We start from the raw sequence: 23278 nt of genomic DNA, 5'->3' as shown, positions 1-23278 counted from the left end.
TTCCAGAGCCTGAATTAAAAGCTCGACCTGGCTCTCTACTCCCCTAGATCAGCAAAAAACCCACCTGTAGCCATAGCCCTGGCCCCAAACTCCTTCCCCAGGTGGACCAGGAGGGCAAACACACACCACTGGGACTTCCCCGGTGGCACAGTGGCTAAGACTCCGGGCTCCCAATGCAGGGGGCACGGGTTCAATCCCTGGTCAGGGAACTAGATCTCACATGACGCAAGGCAGCTAAAGATCCCATGTGCTGCAACTAAGACCCGGAACGGCCAAATAAAAAAATAAATATTAAAACACACACTCACACCGCCACCGCTGCCACCCCAGCCTCTCCCAGCCCAGCTGGAAGCAGACAGCCTCCTGTGTCCCTAGTCAAATCTGGGCGAGGACACATCAGGATCTGGCTCTCCTGGATCTTGCTTAAGGGTTTAGCAGCCGGAAGCAAGGTGGTAACAGGTGCCCACGCCCACTGCAGCCTGGAGTTTGGGAAATCACCCTGTACTGCACACGCGCACAGGGGCAACAGGACGGTGAGACAGGTGTGTGGGTGCTGAGGGGGTGCTGCTCCCCCCTACCAGCGAGCAGGTACGAAGGGCCAGAGCTTGGGTGGAGGGGTGATGCGTCTCCATGGCCGCTGCAACAAATTAGCACAAACAGTGGCTTGAGACTACACGCATCTACTATCGTACGGTTCTGGAGATCAGGAGTTCGGAAGGCGTCCTATGGGGCAAACGCCCAGGTGTGGGCAGGGCTGGCTCCTTCTGGAGGCTCCAGGGAAGAATCCACATCCTGGCTTTCTCTGGCTTCTAGGGGCTGCCTGCATTCCTTGGCTCAGGGCCCCTTCCTCCATCTTCAAAGTGCATCATCCGGGACTTCCCTGGTGGCGCAGTGGTTAAGAACCCACCTGCCAATGCAGGGGACACGGGTTCGAGCCCTGGTCCGGGAAGATGCCACATCCCCGGAGTAACTAAGCTTGTGCACCACAACTACTGAGCCTGCGCTCTAGAACCCGCGAGCCACAACTACTGAGCCCGCGTGCCACAACTACTGAAGCCTGTGCGCCTAGAGCCCGTGCTCCGCAACAAGAGAAGCCACCACAATGAGAAGCCCATGTGCAGCAACAAAGACCCATCACAGACAAAAAAAAAAAAAAAGGAAAAAGAAAAGAAAACCAAAATGCGTCATCCCTTCTTTTGATGCCATAATCTTACCCCTTTTCTCTGACCTGGAGCTTCTTATAAAGACCCTTGTGATGGGGACGTCCCCGGTGGTCCAGTGGCTAAGACTCCGTGCTCCCAATGCAGGGGGGCTGGCTTCGATCCCTGGTTAGGGAACTAGATCCTGCATGCCGCAATTAAGACCTGGTGCACCAGATAAATAAATAAATACATATTAAAATTAAAAAAAGACCCTTGGGATGACACTGGGTCCACGAGGACAACGCGAGACAATCTCCTCCTCTCAAGATCCTCAATTCAATGACACCTTTGCCATGGAAGGTGACATATTCCCAAGTTTTGGTAACAAGGATGTGGACATTTGGAGGGAACCAATCATCTACTCACGGAAGAGGGTGAGCGGGCTAGGGGCCGGGGCTGAACTAAATTGAGGTTGAGATAGACACGAGGATGGAATTGGGGATAAGAATGGATACAGGGTTGGGAACTGGCCTGGGGATCAGGTTGGGGCGGCGGGTGGAGGCTGAGTTGGGATTGGAGATGAGGCTAAGACAGCATTGGAAATGGAAGGCGTTGGGGATGGAAATGGGGACGGGGACATGGACAGCGTTGGGCGTGAGGTGGAGAACAACATTGGGATGGGTTCGGGGATGAGGATGGACTTGACAGCACGGTGGGGGATGGGAATGGGGACCTCACCTCATCGGAATTGAAGCAGTGGATGGGACTCTGTCCATGATGGACACGGGCATCTCACCCCAGATCAGTTCCCATGGGGCTTGAAAGGGTGGGAGGTAGATGCCAGTGGGGGTGGTGAGGAGGTTGACAAAGAACTGCCAAGAGAAAATGAAACTCGCTGATAATCTCACAGTCCAGAGATAACTGCTGTTAATACTGGGCTAGGGTTTTCGGCTTAAACAATCATTCGTATTATTATTATTATTATTATTTTTACAAAGATTTGGGTGCCGTTGTATGTCGTTCCCAATTTTTTCACTTAAAATGCCATTAACAGCCTTCCATATCTTGAAGCCTTCTTCACTATAATTCTTTTACGTTTTATTCCTACTTTTAACTATGGGAAAATACACAGAACGTAACGCTTGCCATCTTAACCATTTTTAAGTGCACAGCTCAGTGGCATTAAGGACATTCACACTGTTGGACAACCATCCCCACCCTCCATCTCCAGGACTCTCTATCTTGTAAAAATGAAACTCTGTCCCCCTCCCCCAGCCCCTGGCCCCCACCATCTACTTCCTGTCTGCATGAACTGGACTCCTCTAGGACCTCCTATAAGTGGAATCATTTAGTACTTGTCTTTTTTTTTGGTGTCTGGATTATTTCACCGAGCATCATGTTGTCATTAGAATTCATGTTAGCTGTTCCTCTTTACTTTCCAAGATGTGGCTACTAGAAAATTTTAAGTTGCACATGTGGGTCACATAAGATTTCTACCGGACAGTGCTGGGCTAATGTTTATTCGCAGTTCTAAGCACTGTGCTAAGCGTTATCTCATTTCATTGTCTCAGATACCCCAGGAGCTCCAGGGGTGGAACCAAACCTGGGTCTCCAAAGTAACTGTTCTGGGACTTCCCTGGTGGCACAGTGGTTAAGACTCCGAGCTCCCAATGCAGGGGGCCCAGGTTCGATCCCTGGCCAGGGAACTAGATCCCACATGCATGCCACAACTAAGAGTTCGCATGCCACAACTAAGGAGCCCACGAGCCACAAGGAAGACCCAGCGCAACCAATTTAAAAAAAAAAAAAAAGGAAAAACAATAAAAAGTAACTGTTCTTAGGGAATTCCCTGGTGGTCCAGTGATTAGGACTTGGTGTTTCCACTGCCAGGATCCAGGTTTGATCCCTGGTCAGGGAACTAAGATCCAGCAAGCTGCATGTCGTGGAGAAAAAACAAAACAAAACGAAGTAACTGTTCTTAATCACCAAGGTCCCTGCCCCTCAGATGGGTGATGTGCCTTCCCATTTCACAGATGAGAGAACGGAGGGTCTCAAAGGTTCAAGTGACCTGCCCCAGAGTCACACACAAGGAGAAGACAGTGTTCCCCAAAGTGTGGGACATGCACCCCTTTATGGCCTTAAAGAACATTGGATCCCATTATGAGACAGTTAGTATTTTTTTTTTTTGGCCTCACCATGTGGCATGCGGGATCTTAGTTCCCTGACAAGGGATCAAACCCATGCCCCCTGAAATGGAAGCATGGAGTCTTAACCACTGGACCACCAGGGAAGTCCCAAGACAGTATCTTTTGATGTCTCTTTCTGGCTGATTCAGCCAATGAGAAAAGCTCGGTTGAATGCTAGTGTGTCTTCAGAGCCTCTCTAACAATTCTTGGTCTCCCCTTCTGGGCTAGAAATTTAATATCACCTTTTGGCTTCTCCATATTGATTTTTTAAAATAGCGTGATTGACAGCCACTGTGGAGAACAGTATGGAGGTTCCTGAAAAACTTAAAATAGAACCACCATTTGATCCTGCAATCCACTCCTGGGCATATATCTGGAGGGAACTCCAATTCGAAAAGATGCATGCACCCCAATGTTCATTGCAGCACTATTTATAATAGCCAGGATATGGAATCAACCTAAATGTCCACCAACAGAGGAATGGATAAAGAAGATGTGGTATATAGATATACAATGGAATATTACTCAGCCATAAAAAAGAATGAGGGACTTCCCTGGTGGTCCAGTGGTAAAGAATCTACCTTCCAATGCAGGGGACATGGATTCAATCCCTGGTCGGGGAACTAAGATCCCACATGCCACGTGGCAACTAAGCCCACATGCCACAACTACTGAGCTTGCGCGTCTCAACTAGAGAGCCCTAGTGCCGCAAACTATAGAGCCCGTGCACTCTGGAGCCCATACACCACAACTAGAGAAGAGAAAACCTGCATGCCACAACTAGAGAGAAGCCCGAATGCCACAACAAAGAGCCCGTGTGCCACAACGAAAAGATCCCATGTGCCTCAATGAAGATCCCGTGTGCTTGCAACTAAGACCAGACACAACCAAAATAAATAAATAAATTAAAAAAATAATTTTTTTAAAGTATGAAATAATGCCATTTACAGCAACAGGGATGGACCTAGAGATTATCACAAGTGAAGTAAGCCAGACAAAGACAAATACTATATGATATTGCTTACATGTGGAATCTAGAAAACATACTTATGGTTACCAAAGGGGAAAGGGGAGAGGGATAAACTAGGAGTTTAGGATTAACAGATACACACTACTATATATAAAATACTTAAACAACAAGACCTACTGTATAGCACAGGGAACTATACTCAATATTTTGTAATAACCTATAAGGGAAAAGAATATACATATATATACATATATCTGAATCACTGTGCTGTACATCTGAAACTAACACAACATTTTATTATTTTTTTAAAATAAATTTATTTATTTTTGGCTGCGTTGGGTCTTCGCTGCACGCGGACTTTCTCTAGTTGCAGCGAGTGGGGGCTACTCTTCGTTGCAGTGCGTGGGCTTCTCATTGTGGTGGCTTCCCTTGTTGCACAGCATGGGCTCTAGGCGCTCAGGCTTCAGTAGTTGTGGCACACGGGCTCAGTAGTTGTGGCTCGCGGGCTCTAGTGCGCAGGCTCAGTATGTGTGGCGCACTGGCTTAGTTTCTCCACGGCACCTGGGATCTTCCCGGACCAGGGCTCGAACCTGTGTCCCCTGCATTGGCAGGTGGATTCTTAACCACTGCGCCACCAGGGAAGTCCCAAGCATTTATTTTTGTTTTGTTTTGTTTTGGGGTTCTTCATTTAATAATTAGGTTTTTAAAATATATATATATATGGCACATACAAAGCTTGACCAAGAGCTCACAATCATGAAAATTGAAATCAGTGCAATTTAAATTTCTAAGATATATTTTAACAGCACATTTTTTTAAAAAAGAAAAGCAGCTTACTATCAAAAATTTAAAAATACAAGAAAATATGAGGACCCTAACTACCCAGATATATCCTCAGTATTATTAGCATTTTGGCCTTTAACTTCCCTTTCCTGAGATGTGTGTGTGTGTGTGTGTGTGTGTGTGTGCGCGCATATACACTAGTATAAGCTTTTAGAGTTGCTTTCTACTTGCTTACTTTTCTAGCTTTCCATTTAGGGGAGCAATGTAAAATTGCCTCCTGAAATAAATGTATGTAATTACCTTTTTGAAAAGTGAGTTCATTTCAAGATGATGTTTAAATAAACCATGGTTACAGGCGCAGAGGGGAAAAATTTAAAGTCTGAAAATGCCCAAGGCCATGAAGGACATGGCTGGGCAATTGGTGAACTTTGAATACGTACTGTTGATTAGATAATACTATTTTATCTGTAGAAATTTTCTGAATTTGATAAATGAATCGGTATGTAAGAGAGTGGCCTAGTTCTTAAGAGATACATGCTTAAATATTTAGGGGTGAAGGGACGTGATGCTCACAAGCTGCTTTGAAATAGTTCTTCAAAAATAGAGGGGGGGGAGGGGAAAATAGCAAAATGTTAAGTGATTGGTAAATTTGGGTGAAAGTTACTCTGCAGTTCATTGAACTCTTCTTGCAACTTTTCTGTTGCAACAGAAATGTTTCAAGATAGAAAGTTGTTTTTTTTTAAGTTGGCAAATTAAGGGAATTCCCTGGTGGTTCAGTGGTTAGGACTCCATGTTCTCACTGCCCACGGCCTGGGTTCAATCCCTGGTCGGGGAACTAAGATCCCGCAAACTGTGTGGTGCGGCCAGAAAAGAAAAAAAAATTAAAACTAAAGTTGGCAAATTAAAAGCATTGGTGAGAATGAGAAGCAAGGAAACCGCTCATCCCTCACTGAGAGAAAAGTGCGGTGGGCAACCATTTCGGAAAACAATTTCACAGGATCTAATATATTACTGGGCAGGGTCAGTCAATTGCTGGAATAAGAAAATACAGCAGATCTCGGTATCTTAAGAGTGCAAGTTTATTTCTTACATAAGCTAAGTCCACTGAATGTGTGCTTCTACCCTGGAAGGCAGTCTGTCAAGTGGTCCAGGCTCCTTCCGTCTGTGATGCCTCCATTCCCAACATGTGGTTTCCACCCGCCCGGCACGAAGCTTTCAGAGCAGCCCTAGCAGGAAAGGACAGCATGAGGAAGACGCACTGCCTCCTTAACCATCTCAGTCCTGAAAGACACACCTCCCTTTGGCGTACTTTCTATTGGTCAAAACAAGTCATAGGACCTCAACTAGCTGCAAGGGAGGCTGGGAAATGTAGTCTCTGGCAAGGCAGCTGCTCCCCAGGAACAACCTTGGCCCGTGGAAAGGGAGCTTGACTCTTTGTGACAGGTCCAGTAAAGCTGAAAATGAACGGATCCTGCGATTGGGAACTCCCTTCCCAGATTTACGTCCCCCTGAGAAACTCTGACACGTGGATCCAGATTTCATGTACAAGATTATTCAGAGCAGCCCTGCTAGCCATAGCAAAACCCTGGAATATTCCTGAACTGTAGACTAGATGAATAAATGGTGGGGTAGTCATTCAATGGATGACACAAAATAATGAACAGCAGAGACATGCATTAATGAGAATGACTCCCAACAAGATCATGCTGGGCCAAAACAAAAACAAAAGAAAGAAATTAAACCATGTCATAAAACGGTATATCTGTTTATAGAATGATTAAAAGAAAATAAGGCTACACTCAACAAATAGTATTTAGGGCAGGGCTGCTACCCAGCAGGCACACCTCTGTATGAATGTACCAGTTGATAAAATATGGCAAAACTGGTTGGTAGGGAGCTGCTGCTCCCAGCCTCCCTCACTCCAGCACGTTCCTGAGCACCCTGGCTTTGCCCCTGTGACCCTACGGACTTCTTCACGACCCAGCAGCTAAAGGGTTAAGACCTGGCCAATATTTTTAATATTGCCTTAGGTTTAGGGGGACATGCATATGCGATAAAATGCTTTTTTTAAAAAAAAAGCAAAGGAATGGTGAACACCAAATCCAGAGAAGTGGTCACCTCAGAGGGGGGAAGGGGGGGTTGCACCTTGTAAGAGTCACACTGGGTTTTCACTGGGGTCAGTGTGTGTTGTGAACTGTTTCTGCTTCACCCACACCCTGAAGTGGCCTCAGAGTTTCAAAAACTCCATCACAATAGCCTTCTAACGTGGATTAACTCCATTAGTCATTTGGAAACGGGTTGCCAGAAAAAATGCAGGATGCCCAATTAAATTTGAATTTCAGATAAAGAGTGAATAATATTTAGTATGAGTGTGTCCTCTATATTGCGTGGGATGGACTTACACTAAAACATGATTTCTTGTGTATCTGAAATTCACATCGAAATGGGCATTCTGCATTTTTCTTTGCTCAATCTGACAACTGACTTGCAAGTATCTCCTTAAGCAAACCTCTGTCCTGTTCCTACCTGGAGTGAGAAAGTTCTGTGACATGTATCTTTCAGTGCCTTCTCTTCCGAAATCCATTAACCCCCAATGGTTATTCTGAGATTAACCTTTTTTGCACACCTTCTGTTATTCATCTGCAGGGGAATGGTGACAAAACTGAGGAGACATATTGCCAGCTGGGATTTCTCCCAGATTTTAAGGTTCAAAAGATTCAGACTTGTAAATCTAGCCCCAAAGGCCAACGTTTCTCTTCAACATCAAAGCTGAGATCACTGTGGTCCGCAGGGGGAGACTCTGCCTGTCCCTTCCCAGCCCCCTCTCAAAGGCTGGGTTATGGGTTAAATTGTGCCCCTCCCCCCAGAATGTAAGTTGGTTCAGCCACTATGGAGAACAGTATGGAGGTTCCTCAGAAAACTAAAAATAGAGCTACCATATGATCCAGCGATCCCACTCCTGGGCATATATCCAGACAAAACTCTAATTCAAAAAGATCCATGCACCCCAGTGTTCACGGCAGCACTATTTACAACAGCCAAGATGTGGACGCAACCTAAGTGTCCACAGAGAAGTGGATAGAGAAGTGGATAGAGGAGTGGATAGAGAAGATGTGAAATATATATCTATATATCTATATATAGATATATATCTCACAGAAATTATCACATGTCTATAAGCTAATGGCAAAAATGGAGAAGAGAGGGGATGTCTGCTGTTATGAGAGAAAGCAGAGACTTGTTAGAGCGATGGCCTCGAGTGGAGTGGAATCCAGGGTGTAGGTGGAAAGTTGACCTTGGCTGGAAGCACAGACAGCTCCGTCACAACAACAAAGAAGGCAACGCTGACAGCCCAGATGAAGGGACATGGGTAGGTGTTCTGAGATGCTGTGGAAGTTCTCTTCTGTGGCTTGGTTTTTGCAGAAGGTAGGAGGTGAGGTCCAGAGCTGAGAGTCAGGAGGAAGGGGGAGGCTTGAGGGGAGACGGAAGGTAGGACATCAACCTATGACAGAGTTGGCGAGTGAAGGGACTGGGGGATGTGGTAGGAGTGCTGAGCAGCGGGCTAGAGGTCTAGAGTCTCAAGGGAGACCAGTCGGCACGGCTGTGTGCGAGACTGCCCAGGTACAGGTGAGGAGGGGATGGAGTGTTGGTTTTAATTAAGTCCAGCCAGGTCAATGGGATGAAGGAAGAGATAGAGGAGGGAGTTGAGGGTATATGTCAAGGAGGGATTGTAATAACAGACCATGGCTCTAAACTGGGTGAGGGCACAGGGGAAGGGGGCAATGATCCATGGATGACAGCTTCTAGCAGAGCTAAAGGATTGTTTGAACAGGAACACCAAAAGGAGTGAGATGGAAAGAAAAGAAGTGTGGGTCAATGAGTGGAGTGTTTGAGAATACGGAAAGGGATGCAATTCCTGTACACGTCAAGGTCTAAAATAAGACCATGAGAGCTGGAGGCTGAGGTAGAGGGGAGGATGAGGTCATTGGGAGAGAAGAGTTAAAGGATTTGAAAGTCACACACCTGGAAGGCTCATCAAGTTCCATGGTTCTCCATGAAGGGTGAGTCTGCCCTCCGGGGGACACTTGGTCACATCTAGAGACATTTCTGGTTGTCATACTTAGGGGTGGTGGGTTCTCTACTGGCGTTGGGTGGGTAGGGGTCAGGGGCGTTGTTGAACATCCCACAATGCACAGGGCAGACCCCACAAGCAAGAATGACGTGGATGTCAACACTGTTAATCTCCAAAGGTCAACAGTGCCAATGTTGGGAAACCCTGGCCCACGTGGATCCTGAAATCACTAAGAATTATGCCCAGGGGAGTTTTCAAGAAAAGAACCAGGAGGGAAAATAGTAAAGGAGGGGGTGACCTGAGGGTTGACGGACAAAGCAGCAAGGACAGGTAGTAGAGAGAATTGTTTGATGGCCTGAGATTCGAAGCTGCAGAGTTTGAGGGGAGAGTTAGGAGCAATGATGGGGCAAAGACACCCACTTCATCACAAGAGGCACAAAAGTGCAAAGAGTTGGAGAAAACACAGCCACAACTTAAGAGCTTCCAGTCCTTGGGAAAGAGCCAGGCATCTGTTAGGGCGAGAAGGTAAAGACAGTGATCTCTGAAGATGTTGAGAATACAGGGAATTTTGCTTACGAAGGACCATGACTTCTGGCACAATGGAAGCATCTCAAGATTTGACGAGGACCATTTAAGAAATGAAAAGGCACGCCATTAACTGGAAGAAGGTATTTGGAATACATATATCTGACAGAGGGCTTATTGCCAGAACACATAAAGAACCCTTACAACTCAATAAGAAGAAGACAAGGGAATTCCCTGGGGGTCCAGTGGTTAGGACTCCACGCTTCCACTGCAGGGGGCACAGGTTTGATCCCTGGTCAGGGAACTAAGATCCCACAAGCCACCTGGCGCGGCCGAAAAAAAAAAAAAAAAGACAAACAAAATGGCAAAGGGTTTGGAACAGATACTTTGCAAAAGAAGACACAGAGATGGCCACAAGGCACATGAAAAGATGCTCAAAAGCATTAGTCATTGGGGAAATGAACAGGAAAACCACCATGAGATATCACTACGCCACCTGCTGGAAGAACTAAGATTTTAAAACAGTAACTCGTCCATACAAAACGATATTGAGGACGTGGAGCAACTGGAACTCTCAGACGTTGCTGCTAGGCATGGAAAAGGGTGCAGCTGCTTTGGAAAATGATGTGGCAGTTTCTTCCCAAGTTAAATACACTTTCCATATGATCTAGCCATTCCACATTTGGTATTTACCCAAGAGAAGCAAAAATGTATGCTCATACAAAATCTTTTTTTTTTTTTTTTTTTGGTAAAGTTTAGTTCTCTTTTCTTTTTCTTTTTTGGCCACGCCATGGCTTGTGGGATCTTAGTTCCCCGACCAGGGATTGAACCTGGGCCCTTGGCAGTGAGAGTGCAGAGTCCTAACCACTGGACTGCCAGGGAATTCCCTCTTTTCTTTTTTCCCCCCACACAGTCTTATACACTAATGTTCAGAACAGCTTTATTTGTAATAGCCCCAAACTGTAAACAACCCAGGTGTCCAGAACAGATCAACTCTGGTACATCCATATAATGGAATATTATTCAGCCACGAAGGGGAATGAATGAATCAATGAATATACACAAAGGCGTGAGTTAATCTCAAAAACATCATGCTGAATGAAAGAAGCCAGTCACAAAAGACTACATACTATATGGTTCCATTTATATGAAATTCTAGTAAAGAGAAATCTAATCTAGAGGGACAGAAAATTGCATCAATGGTTGTTTGGGGATGAGGATGGGATGGGGGTTGACTGCAAAGGGACCCAGGGGATTCTTTTGGGGGTGATGGAAATATTCTCTGTATTGATTGGGGTAATGGTGACGCCATGGATTTGTCAAAACCCATCAAACTGTACACTTAAAATGGATACATTTTATTAAATGGATATTATACTTCAATAGAGTTGACTTCAAACCAACTTGGACAGGGAAGGGAGAACGTAAAAAATAGGGATGTACAGAGTTCTGGTCTTTGGGTGATGGAGTCGTGGCCTCATTGAGAAACTGGCAGAAATGGGTCAGGGGTCCGATGGGCTTAGCTGATGGTTCTACTGGCATTTTTGAGGCAGTCAGCTGTGAATATCTAGGCCAGCTTACCAGGAGCATATGGAGAAGTGGGGCTCCTCTCCCCCCACTTAAAAACAGTGTTTTGCTTTCACTGTACTTTCTTGTTCAATTTCTGGTATGTCATTCCATTTTTCCATGTACGGCAGTCATTTAAATTTTCTATTTTAAAATAAATGTATTTAAATGTTTTAAATGAGAGGATTTAGAATAAAATTATTCATGATTGTATAGCTGGTACACATTTGAATGACTTAAGTTTAGAAACCCTCATGGTTTCCCACCATTTTTTATTGTGTTCCTGTCATGAATACCGAATTTTAAAGGCTTGGTCTACCAGATGGACTGCATTTTTGAGCCTGTGTGTGTGTGTGTGCGTGCATGCGTGTGTGTGTGTGTGTGTATAGGGGGTAAAGGAACAGAGAGAGACTTTTATGATGTACCTAATCACTTGACCAGAAGAGGATTCTCCCCATTTGTCGGGTGAGGAGAATGCAGTTATGAAACGTTCAGATCCTCACCCAAGGCCCCAGGAAATTAGTGGGGTAGCGATTGAACCCAGGACTCTCTCCCCTTACTCCACCACCCCTTAACTATTTGTTATTAATTAATTAATTAATTTTATTTTTGGCTGCGTTGGGTCTTCATTGCTGCGCGCAGGCTTTCTCTAGTTGCGGCGAGCGGGGGTTACTCTTCGTTGCGGTGCGTGGACTTCTCATTGCGGTGGCTTCTCTTGTTGCGGAGCACAGGCTCTAGGCACGCGGGCTCAGTAGTTGTGGCTTGCGGGCTCTAGAGCGCAGGCTCAGTAGTTGTGGTGCAAGGGCTTAGTTGCTCCCCGGCATGTGGGATCTTCCCAGACCAGGACTCGAACCCGAGTCCCCTCCATTGGCAGGAGGATTCTTAACCACTGCGCCACCAGGGAAGTCCTTCACCTCGATTTTTAAAAAAGCACAACATGCTCATGATATGACCCACAAATGAATAAAAAGAAGAAAATAAAAATTACCTGAACCCCTGCACTCACAGACTCTTAGCATCTAGTCTAGGGTTGTGTGGTCCCACCCACATACGTTTGCAACAATGAGATTGTGGTGTCAGCATTGTCTTATTACCTGCTTGTTTTCCCCCTTACAAATTACATCAAGGGAATCAAATGGTGCTATCTTGGGATGTCCAGGATGTATTGACTGAGAAGGGACATGGAGGAACTTTCTAGATCTTGGACGGGGTGATGGTTACTCGGGTATACACCCATCTAAAAAAAAATTCACTGGGCTGTACAGTTAAGATGTTTGCACTTTACTGAGTGTATGTTTCACTCCAATAATTTAAAAAAATACACCATGGGACTCTTTCCATGTCAATAAAAATGAATGCACAACATCATTTTCATTGCCGACACCCCATTTAAATGCCCCTCCCCCTCACAATGGCTTCCCAAAGCAGCTGATGCTTCTAAAACTGATGGCTGGCAATTCCCTGGCGGTCCAGTGGTTAGGACTCTTCGCTCTCACTGCCGAGGGCCCAGGTTCGATCCCTGGTCGGGGAACTAAGATCCCGAAAGCCAGCCAAAAAAACAAAACAACACAAAAAATGGAGCTGGGGCTTCCCTGGTGGCGCAGTGGTTGAGAGTCCGCCTGCCGATGCAGGGGACACGGGTTCGTGCCCCGGTCCGGGAAGATCCCACATGCCGCGGAGCAGCTGGGCCCGTGAGCCATGGCCGCTGAGCCTGCGCATCCGGAGCCTGTGCTCCACAACGGGAGAGGCCACAACAGTGAGAGGCCCACGTACTGCAAAAAAAAAAAAAAAAAAAAAAAGGAGCTGATGGCTGATCTCAACAGCTTGTGCACTTGCCAGATTCGTTCTTCTGCTTGATCCATTCTCTTCCTTGGACCTGTGACTGCCCCCACCCCCAGTCCTGGTTCCCTCTTCTCACTCCAACCTGGTCCTGGGGCAGGGTGGAGGAGAGGAGATCTCACCTTCTCCCATGCTCCCTGAGTGCCAGAATTACAGAACCATCAGCTTCCTGGAAATCTCCACTTGGATATCCACAGGCTGCCCTAACTCACCAGATCCTAACCCAGTGGTTCTCAACCGGGGATACTGGGCAATGCCTAGAGACCTTTATGTCGACATGATTGGGGGGATGCTACCGACACCTAGTGGAAGGAGGCCAGGCGCATGGGATGACCAGCCCCGACAGCAAAGGACTATTCAACCCCAAATGTCAGTAGTGCCAAGGTTGACAGACCCTGCCCTAAACTAACTCATCATCTTCCCCCAAACCTACATCCCCATCTCAGTAAAATGCACCTCCATGCATCCAATGGCCCCAGCCAGAAAGATCTGAAGCTTCCCTCCCCTCCTCCACCATATTCAATCCACTCCTGAATTAATTACGTAATAGTAGCTGCTACAACGAACAAATCCCAAAATGTTTAATGACTCCAATATGATGGAAGTTTGTTGCTCGGTCATCTAAAATACAAAATGTATGTCCCTGATTGGCAGGTGGCTCCCTCCCCAGGCTCCTTCTGCAGTTCTGCCATCTTTATCCGGCCACTGCACTCAGCTGAAAGAGCTGGTGGAAGGGGAAGAGAGGGGAGAAGTCATACCTGCTTCTAAAGCTCCTTGGCTTGGAAGGGTCACACATCATCTCCTTGCAGGGTCCACGGGTGAACTCATCCCTTGACTCTTCAGAGGCAAGGAATGCTGAGACATGCAGTTCCAGGATGGAAAGGTGTGGCAACCACCCTTTGAGATGATCTCCAATGATGCCCACCTCTTGGTATTCACCCCGGCATAGTCCCCGGCCTCACACTGAATTGTGGCTAGCCTGTGTAACCACTAGAATACTGTGGAAGTAACAATGTCTGACTCCCAAAGCTAGGTTGTTAAGATATTACAGCTTCCACTGTGCTCTTTTGGATCGATTGCTCTAGGGGGAAGCTGGCCACCATGTTGTGAGGACACTCAATTAACCAAGAGGTCTACATGGGGAAGAACTGAAGCCTCCTGACAGTAGCTAGCCATCCAACTTGTCTGGCATCCAAGTTGCTAGCCATGTGAGTGAGCCATCTTGGAAGTAAATCCTTCAACTAGTTGACACTTTATTTATTTAGTTAGTTTTGGTCGTGCCTCGAGGCATGTGGGATCTTAGTTCCCTGACCAGGGATTGAACCTGGACCACCGCGGTGATAGTGCCAAGTCTTAACCACTGGACTGCCAGGGAATTCCCAAGTTGAGCCTTTAGATATGACTACAGCCCTGGCTGATAGTTCGACCCCAACTTTAGGAAAGATCCCAAGTCAGAACACCTAGCTAAGCTGCCTGTAGGTTCCTGACTGACAGAAATTATGAGGTAATGTTTATTTTTAATGATAATGTTTAATGTATTGTTATTATTTTAAGTCACTAAATTATGGGGTAATATGTTACACAGCAATAAGTAACTGCTAAAGGAGAAGTATGACTTTTGGAGAATAATTGATCCCACAATCTGCAAGCCCTGTCTGTTCTCCCTAAACGTTTCACAAATCCATCCCCCTTCCCCTATAGATTGTACCTCCACCATCTTTCTCTTTTGAATGGCTACACCCGCCCTGTCACTGATCTCCCTTTGTAGAAGATGTCTGTCATGTCTTTTTATTTTTTGTGGGGTTTTTTTTCTTTTTTGGCTTTCCAACATCCAATTATTTCTTTTGGGAGGGGGGACTTCATTCCTTGTAGCAGTGTCCATCATGGTGGCTGTGACCTCCTAGCCAACTTGCCCCTAACGCTCAGCCTCTGGAAACTTCTGCCTATTTTTTTTCCAAGGTGGAGATTCCAGACTGACACAGATGCTGGGAAACCTCTGGTGTCTACAAGATTCCCCCGTTTTTTTTTTGGTCAGACACTTTGCACATACGATATCTTTTAATTAAAAAAAAACCAACCCAAGCAGAGAAGGTAAGAGAAAGGGGGGCTCAAAAGTTAGGGGTGCAAGCTAGAGAAGTACATGAACACCCACAGAGGCCTTTGTAGCAACTAGGTCATGATAATAACAACAGCTCGCCCTTAACAATTTAAAAGGGTTTTCACCTATAATTCTCACAGTACCTCTGGGAAGGGCATGATTATCCCAGTTTTGCTGTGAGAACTCTCCAAATACAGGTCCATTTCCACAGAGTCAGCCATGCTTCTCTGGTCCTGCTTTAAATATCTCCTAGTTTCCCACCTCTTTAAATTTACACGGCTCCAAGTGTTACTGCCTTGGTATCTGTGTAGTTTAGGACAGAAAAAAAGATGCCTCTGCTTCAGAGCATTAACTTGCAACGTTTCAGTATATTGGTCTTTGGTAGGATTGAAAGGGCCCTTGGAAGGATTTCCCCCTTTCCCTTGTAATCGACATTAGATTAGGATGGTGCTTCTCGTCATCATTTGCTATCCTGCGTGTTGTATTACCCGGGGATGCTGTCTGTACTCCTCACGTCCACTTCCTTAGCGGTTAGCTCCCCTTGTCAGCTGCCTTCTTTCTGGGGCACATTTGCCTCTTCTCCGAACAAGATTCACTTTTTGCTTAAGACAATTTCTGTTGCTTTCAACCTACAACCCTGGCTGGTACATCTGCCTCCGCCATCGCCTCACATAACCCACTGTCCACCCACTAGCCATTCCTTCACTGACTTAATAAATGTTTACTGAGTGCCTACTACGTGCCGAACACTGTTCTAGAAGCTGAAGTATAGCTGCGAAAAAAGTGGAGAAAGACCCTTGTGCAATGGAGCAGGACCTTCCCCCCAGCCCATGTCCTCAGCCTGCCTTTTGTCTGTAGAAAAACTTTAGCCAAAGAATAAGCCTAATCAGAGAAGTGAGAAAAATGTAGAAGCAAAGGAAAACAGTCCAACAGGACCAAATAATAATAGTTTAGCCATTAAAGTCAAATAATAGTTCAGTCCTTCCTAAAGGAGGAAGCTTTAGTTCCTTCTCAAGGGCTATAGATAATATCCTGAGCCATGTCCTTTGAGCTGTTTTGCAGATACTGAAACCACCAGGTGAAACAAGTTAACTACATGATGACCAGACTGTAGCCATGACATAAGCTGCCACGATTCTGAGAACTGGCCTCAAGGAAATGGGAACAAACCCACCGTGGAACTGAAGATGAACTGTACTTAAAACAATCCAGATGACACGGATCAGACCACCGCAGGACCAATTTCAAGATGACTGTGCTGTTTCTGCACGTAGCCTTCTCCTGCCTATACCCCCCTGAAACTCCCCTTTAAAAGCTCTTGCCCATTGATGGTCAGTGGGGAGTTGGCCTTTGGACACGAGTCTGCCCTCTCCCCCGGGATGCCAGCCTCCAAAACTTTCCTTTCCACCAACCTTGGCTTTCAAGTGCTGAGCAGCCGGACCCCACTTTCGGTCACACTTGCTCTGGTGAGCTTATGTTTTTATCAGGAGAGACAGACAGTAAACAAAATAAGCAGTCAATGGGAGCGCTTCTCAAAGTTCAGTGTGCCTGTGGATGGACTGGGGACCTTGTTCCAACGCAAGCTCTGAGTCAGTAGGTCTGGGTGGAGCCTAACAGTCTGTGTGTGTTTTGTTTTGTTTTTTTTTTGCGGTATGCAGGCCTCTCACTGTTGTGGCCTCTCCCGCTGTGGAGCACAGGCTCCGGACGCGCAGGCTCAGCGGCCATGGCTTACGGGCCCAGCCGCTCCACGGCATGCGGGATCCTCCCGGACCGGGGCACGAACCCGTGTCCCCTGCATCGGCAGGCGGACTCCCAACCACTGCGCCACCAGGGAAGCCCCAGTCTGTGTTATTAACAAGAGCCCAGGTGATACTGATGCTGCTGGTCGGTGAAGCACACTTTGAGTAGGGAAGGATGAGGCTCACAAGTTCTGTAAAGAAAAGTAAAGCAGGGAAAGGGGGTGCAGTGTGCTGGGAGATGATGGTGGGGCTTGTGGTCACAAATCAGGTGTCAGAAGGGGACAGTGAGTACGGACTCGATGGAGGTGACGGGGGTGCCGTGGAGATGTCTGAGGGAAGGGCATTCCAGCCAGCAGGAACAGCCAGTGCAAAGGCCCTGAGGCTGATGTGTGCCTGACTGGTTAGAGGACTAGCAAGGAGGCCAGTGTGGCCACGGTGGAGTGAGCGAGGGGGACAGAGGTAAGAGGGGAGTCATGGGGCAGGAGGGGGCATCTATGATTGTGTAGAGAGTTGCAGACTATTCTTAGGACTACAAGTTGAGCCACAGGAGGGTTCTTAGAATGACATGAGCTCATTTAAGTTTTACAAGGATTCCTCTGGTCCCTGGGGGGAGAACAGTTTGCAAGGGAACAGGAATGGAAGCTGAGAAAAATGGGAGGAGGAGGTGACTGCAATTGTCCAGGTAGGAGATGATGGTAGCTTGGATCAGGGAAGCAGCATGGACTGGTGAGAGGGGGCTGGGTTCTGGGTAAACTTGGGACGTTGAACCAACTGGATTAGCCAACAGATCTGGGGAGTGAAATCAAAGATGACTCTGGGTTTTTTAGTATGAGTGTAAGGCTGAAGGAACAATGCACAGGGGCAAGGAATAAGATTAGTAACCCATCTCAAACATTTTGAGGGGCCTGATTAGACCTCCCCGGTAGATGCAGGGAGGAAGGTCTGGGAGAGAGAGAGTTATCTGGGCAGGAGAGAGAAACACAGGACGCATCTGGTAGGCAGGTATTTAGAGCCAGGAGACTAGATGAGATTACAGAGCAGATCGGATGGAGATAAAGAAGATCAAGCCCAGGGGCTCTCTTCAAAAGACAAATCTGATAAGGGAAAAGAATCTGAAAAAGAATATATATATATACACACACACAGACACACATATATACATAGAAAATATGTATAACTAAATCACTGTGCTGTACACCTGAAACTAACACAACATTGTAAATCAACTAAACTTCAATTTTTTTAAATATAAAAAAAAAAAAGACAAATCTAGGAGTTCCCTGGCGGTCCAGTGGTTATGATTCAGTGCTTTCACTGTCAGAGCCCAGGTTCGATCCCTGGTCGAGGAACTAAGATCCCACAAGCCGCGCAACATGGCCAAAGAAGTAAGACAAATCTGATGATTAGTAAGATTAAAAACAAATCACCACAAGAAGATACCCACGAACAAAGGACTGATTCAATAAATTAAAGGTCTTCTTCATACAGATGGCTAACAAACACATGAAAGGATGCTCAACATCACTAATCATTAGAGAAATGTCAATCAGAACTGCAGTGAGGTATCTCACACTGATCAGAATGGCCATCATCAAAAAATCTACAAACAATAAATGCTGGAGAGGGTGTGGAGAAAAGGGAACCATCATGCAATCTTGGTAGGATTGTAAATTGATACAGCCTCTATGGAGAACAGTATGGAGTTTCCTTAAAAAACCAAAAATAGAACTATCATATATCCCAGCAATCCCACTACTGGGCATATATCCAGAGAAAACCATAATTCAAAAAGACACACGCCCCCCAATGTTCATAGCAGCACTATTTACAATAGCCAGGACATGGAAGCAACCTAAATGTCCATCAGCAGAGGAATGGATAAAGAAGATGTGGTACATATATACAATGGAATATTACTCAGCCATAAAAAGGAACGAAATTGGGTCATTTGTAGAGACGTGGATGGACCTAGAGACTGCCATACAGAGTGAAGGCAGACAGAGAAAAACAAATACCATATATTAACGCATATATGTGGAATCTAGAAAAATGGTACAGATGATCTTATTTGCAAAGCAGAAATAGAGACACAGACATAGAGAACAAATGGATACCAAGGGTGGAAGGGGGAGGGTGGGAGGAATTGGGAGATTGGAATTGACACATATACACTGTTGATACTATGTAAAAAATAGATAACTAATGAGAACATACTGTATAGTACAGGGATCTCTACTTATGCTCTGTGGTGACCTAACTGGGAAGGAAATCCAAAAAGAGGGGATATATATATATATGTATAGCTGATTCATTTTACTGTGCAGTAGAAACTAACACAACATTGTAAAGCAATTATACTCCAATAAAAATTAATTTTTAAAAATTAATTAATTAATTAATTAAGGGTCTTCTATAGAATGGAATGCTATGCAACCCCAAAAAAGTGGAGGGGTGAGGGGCAGCCTTCTTTAAAGATTGGCTGGCATGCATCCTTGCCTGTTCTTTCCTCCCTTGCTCCATCCAGCTTCTTGGAATGGGAATTCAGTGCTAGCTGAAGCTGTACTTTGGACCTTGAAGACAGGAGGGGCCCAGCCCAGGGATGGCTGAGGTGCGAGTGGAAGGAGGAGGTCTCTGGAGACTTCGTGGTCCACAACCCCCCTACCCACCCTGCATGCCAACCTCCAGACTGTCAGGGAGACTGAATGGTTGTCTGGGTACAGAATGGTTGTAAGCGTGTGGTTGTCTAGCCTCACGATCATGCGGCTGGCTGGAAGCTGTGGTTCCCTACTGTTGCTCAGCATCAAGAGACAGTATCGGGAGAACTCCCTGGTGGTCCAGTGGTTAGCTCCCGGCGCCTTCACTGTGGTGGCCCAGGTTCAATCCCTGGTCGGGGAACTAAGATCCCACAAGCCGTGTGGGGCTCGGCCAAAAAAAAAAAAAGAGAAAGAGAGAGAGAGAGAGAGAGAGAGAGATAGTATCGGACCTACCTCTAGCCTGGGAAAAGATCAAAATTCAAAATTCGAAATGCTGAATGCATGTCAGTTTCGTACCACTGTAAAGTCAAAAGCTTGTAAGTTGAACTACTGTAAATCAGGGACCATCTGTATTCAACAAATTACTTGAGATATTCAACACTTTATTATGAAATAGTCTGTGTTAGATGGTTTTGCCCAACTACAGGCTAATACAGGTGCTCTGAGCACATTTAAGGTAAGCTGGGCTAAGCTACGATGTTTGTAATGCATTTAGCAGGGGGGTGGGCTGCGTGGCATGTGGGATCTTAGTTCCCAGACCAGGGATTGAACCCGGGCCCCGGCAGTGAAAGCGCCGAGTCCTAACCACTGGACCGCCAGGGAGTTCCCCATAATGCACTTTCGACTTATCATGTTTTCAACCTACAATGGGTTTATCAGATGTAACACCATCATTAGCCAAGGAAGATCTGTTCTGCCATAAACAGCCCTGTGGCTAAATCTTACTTTTGATCCTTTCCTAAAAATGAGTCATTAGAAGTAGATTATGAGAATTTGAAACTTGGGGTCAACTTTGTTTCCAGAGAAGCTGTAGCAATGTCTCGGTGAGCCTTTGAATGGGAGAATCCATTTACCCACAGCCTCTTCAGCCCTCAGGGTTTCTGTTTCTTTTTTAAATTTTCAATTCCTATCAATTCAACAGGCCTGTTTTGCGTTCACCCCAGAAAAGGTAGCAGTGATCGGAGTTTCTCTCTGATCACGGAGTGATAACCAAATCCGGATTGGTTGATTTGCAGTCAAGAGTCAGAATCGATCCTTCCTCTCTCCCACCCCATTCACTCATTCATTCACTGGGAATATTCAGAGCAAACAAAGTTGGGAGAAATCAGGCACTCATTAAATATTTGGGTCCCTACAACATGCCAGGTACTGTTCAAAGTTGCCTTTTTTTCATTTCAGGTCACCACCTACTTTAATTAATTAATTAATTATTTGGTTGTGCCAGGTCTTAGTTGTGGCAGGTGGGCTCCTTAGTTGTGGCATGTGAACTCTTAGTTGCGGCATGCATGTGGGACCTAGTTCCCTGACCAGGGATCAAACCCGGGCCCCCTGCATTGGGAGCGCGGAGTCTTATCCACTGTGCCACCAGGAAAGACCCCACCCACTTTAATTTAAATCAGTGATTTTCAACTGGAAGCAATTTTGCCCCGGGGGCGGGGGGGGGGAGGGCAGCGACTTGGCAATGTCGGAGACAGGTTTTGGTTGTTATGATGGGGACGGTGTTACTGGCATCTAATGGGTGGAGGCCAGGGATGCTGCTCCACATCTTACGGTGCCCAGGACGGCCCCGCTCCAACAAAGAACCATGCAACCCAGAATGTCAATAGTCCCGAGGTGGAGAAATCCCAGTTTAAAAGAAATGGAATAGCAGAGGATAAAATAGAATATATCAGAAGGCGTTGCCCAAAGTACGGATAAGTATCATTTCATAAGGCTTCTCCAAGGAGGTGGCGTTTGAGTGGAGACTTTTGGGAACGAACAAGATTCAGGCAGAGGACACGAGCAAAGGTCAGGTGGCTGGACGGCAGAAAGCTGGCCAGCGTGGTCCCTGGAGCCAAGCGGGAAAGGGAGGGTGGAAGGAAAGGAGGGCAGAGGTCAGCAGGGGTGATGGGGAACCAAGGGGAGGGTTTTAGGTAAGGGAGGGATATGGTTTAATTAGCTTCTGGGGAGTTCTCTGGTGCTGTAGTGGTTAGGACTCCACGCTTTCACTGCTGAGGGCCTGGGTTCAATCCCTGGTCAGGGAACTGAGCTCCTACAAGCTGTGTGGCGAGGATCACTCAGGCTGCTGAATGAAACGACAGCAAGGCCGGGGCAGGGGTGAAGTTGCGACACTTCCGAAGGCCTTATTGAGGGTAGTTACGAGGACGGTGGTGGCAGATACGAAATGTATAATAGTTGAACTGTGCCTAGATAGAGCAGGTGAAACCACAGCAGTGAGGGCGGGGGTGTGGAGCAGTGTCAGTGCAGGGTGACTGTTGGGGCTGCAGCAACTGATGGCACAGCCCTTCTCCCCGGAGGCACGGCGGGAGCTCAGGCCTCAGGGGAACTGGCTGGGCAGGGCCCCCACCTCACTCACAGCAGAAACTGGGAGGGCCCATGCTGCCCACCCACCTCTTCAGTCACTGCTGAGGGAACACCACTCCCAGCACCAGGGGTGCCTCCAAGGCCTCCTCCAAACTCTTCCACTTCCATATCCTTCCCTCTATCCTGCCCCTGATTCCATAAGGCGGGGAGTGTCTTTGTCCTGCTCTATCCCCCCATCAGGATGGGATCCCCTGTGGGCACGGAGGGCACAAAACTACCCTTATCTAGGGCACCCAGCATCAAGTTTGGAGTCCAGCAATCAGGAATGGTCTGCCTGTGAACTCCTACATATGCATCAAAACCCACCTCAAATGGACTCTCATTTGGGAGGACTTCTTGGATGCCCATGGTTGCTGATCTAACACAGTAATACACATCAGTAGCTAATACAAATCGAACACTTGCTACACTCCAGGTCCCATTCGGAGGACCTTACGCTCAACGACCCTAGGATGTAGGTTATTATCATTATGTCCACTTCATAGAGAGGAAACTAAGGCTCAGGGACACACAACTTGTAAGTAGTGGAGCCAAGATTTAAACTCAGGGGATGTCAATATGCTGCCTCAGCAGCAGGTATCCTTAAATCCTTCCTTGTGAGATTGGTTTGAGCATCACCATCTTCCAAATGAGAAACTTCAGGCTCAGAGGGGTTAAGCAATGCACCTAAGATCACACAGCAAGTCAGTGGTTGAGCCAGGCTTGCCATGTGGGGCAGCTGCCTCCAAAGCCCTAAACTTTTTTTTTTAAGTTTTGAAATATTTAATTTACCCCCAAAAGTTACCTTAAATGGAATAACTTTTTATTTTTTTAATTTATTTTTTATTGAAGTATAGTTGAATTCAAAGCCCTCAGCTCTTAACCTTCCTCCTTTATCACTGCTTCATCTCTGGGTTCAAAGTGTAGTTTATGAGCATCTACTGTGTGCCAGGCAAGGTTCTAGGCTCTGGGGACAAAATAAGGGACAACTCTGAGGCGACATTTGAACTGAAAGATGAAAAAGAATCCACCTTGAGAAGATGTGGAGGCAAAGAGAGGTCCCAACCGTTACCAGGAGCCTTCTTTCTCCCCCACACCTTTGTCCATTGTCTTCTCTCTTGCCAGGAACGCCTTTCCCTACCTAACAAACTCCTATACATCCTTCAAAGCCCAGCTCCAATGCCTGCTCCTCCTAGGAAGCCTTCCCAGACCGACCTTCCAGGCCAATTTCGCAACTCCCTCCCTTGGGCTTCCGCATCCTG

The 23278-nt window shown here is 46.5% G+C and overlaps 1 protein-coding gene across 1 annotated transcript in view; it reads right to left on the bottom strand.

Annotated features, from left to right (window-relative positions):
* MLLT1 (MLLT1 super elongation complex subunit) overlaps positions 1–23278 on the bottom strand; it is a 131130-nt gene that overhangs the window by 96583 nt on the left and 11269 nt on the right. The window lies entirely within an intron of this gene.

This window comes from Globicephala melas, chromosome 3 (assembly GCF_963455315.2).
Source record: "Globicephala melas chromosome 3, mGloMel1.2, whole genome shotgun sequence".
Classification (NCBI taxonomy): domain Eukaryota; kingdom Metazoa; phylum Chordata; class Mammalia; order Artiodactyla; family Delphinidae; genus Globicephala; species Globicephala melas.
This window is presented reverse-complemented; position numbering and strand designations above follow the sequence as displayed.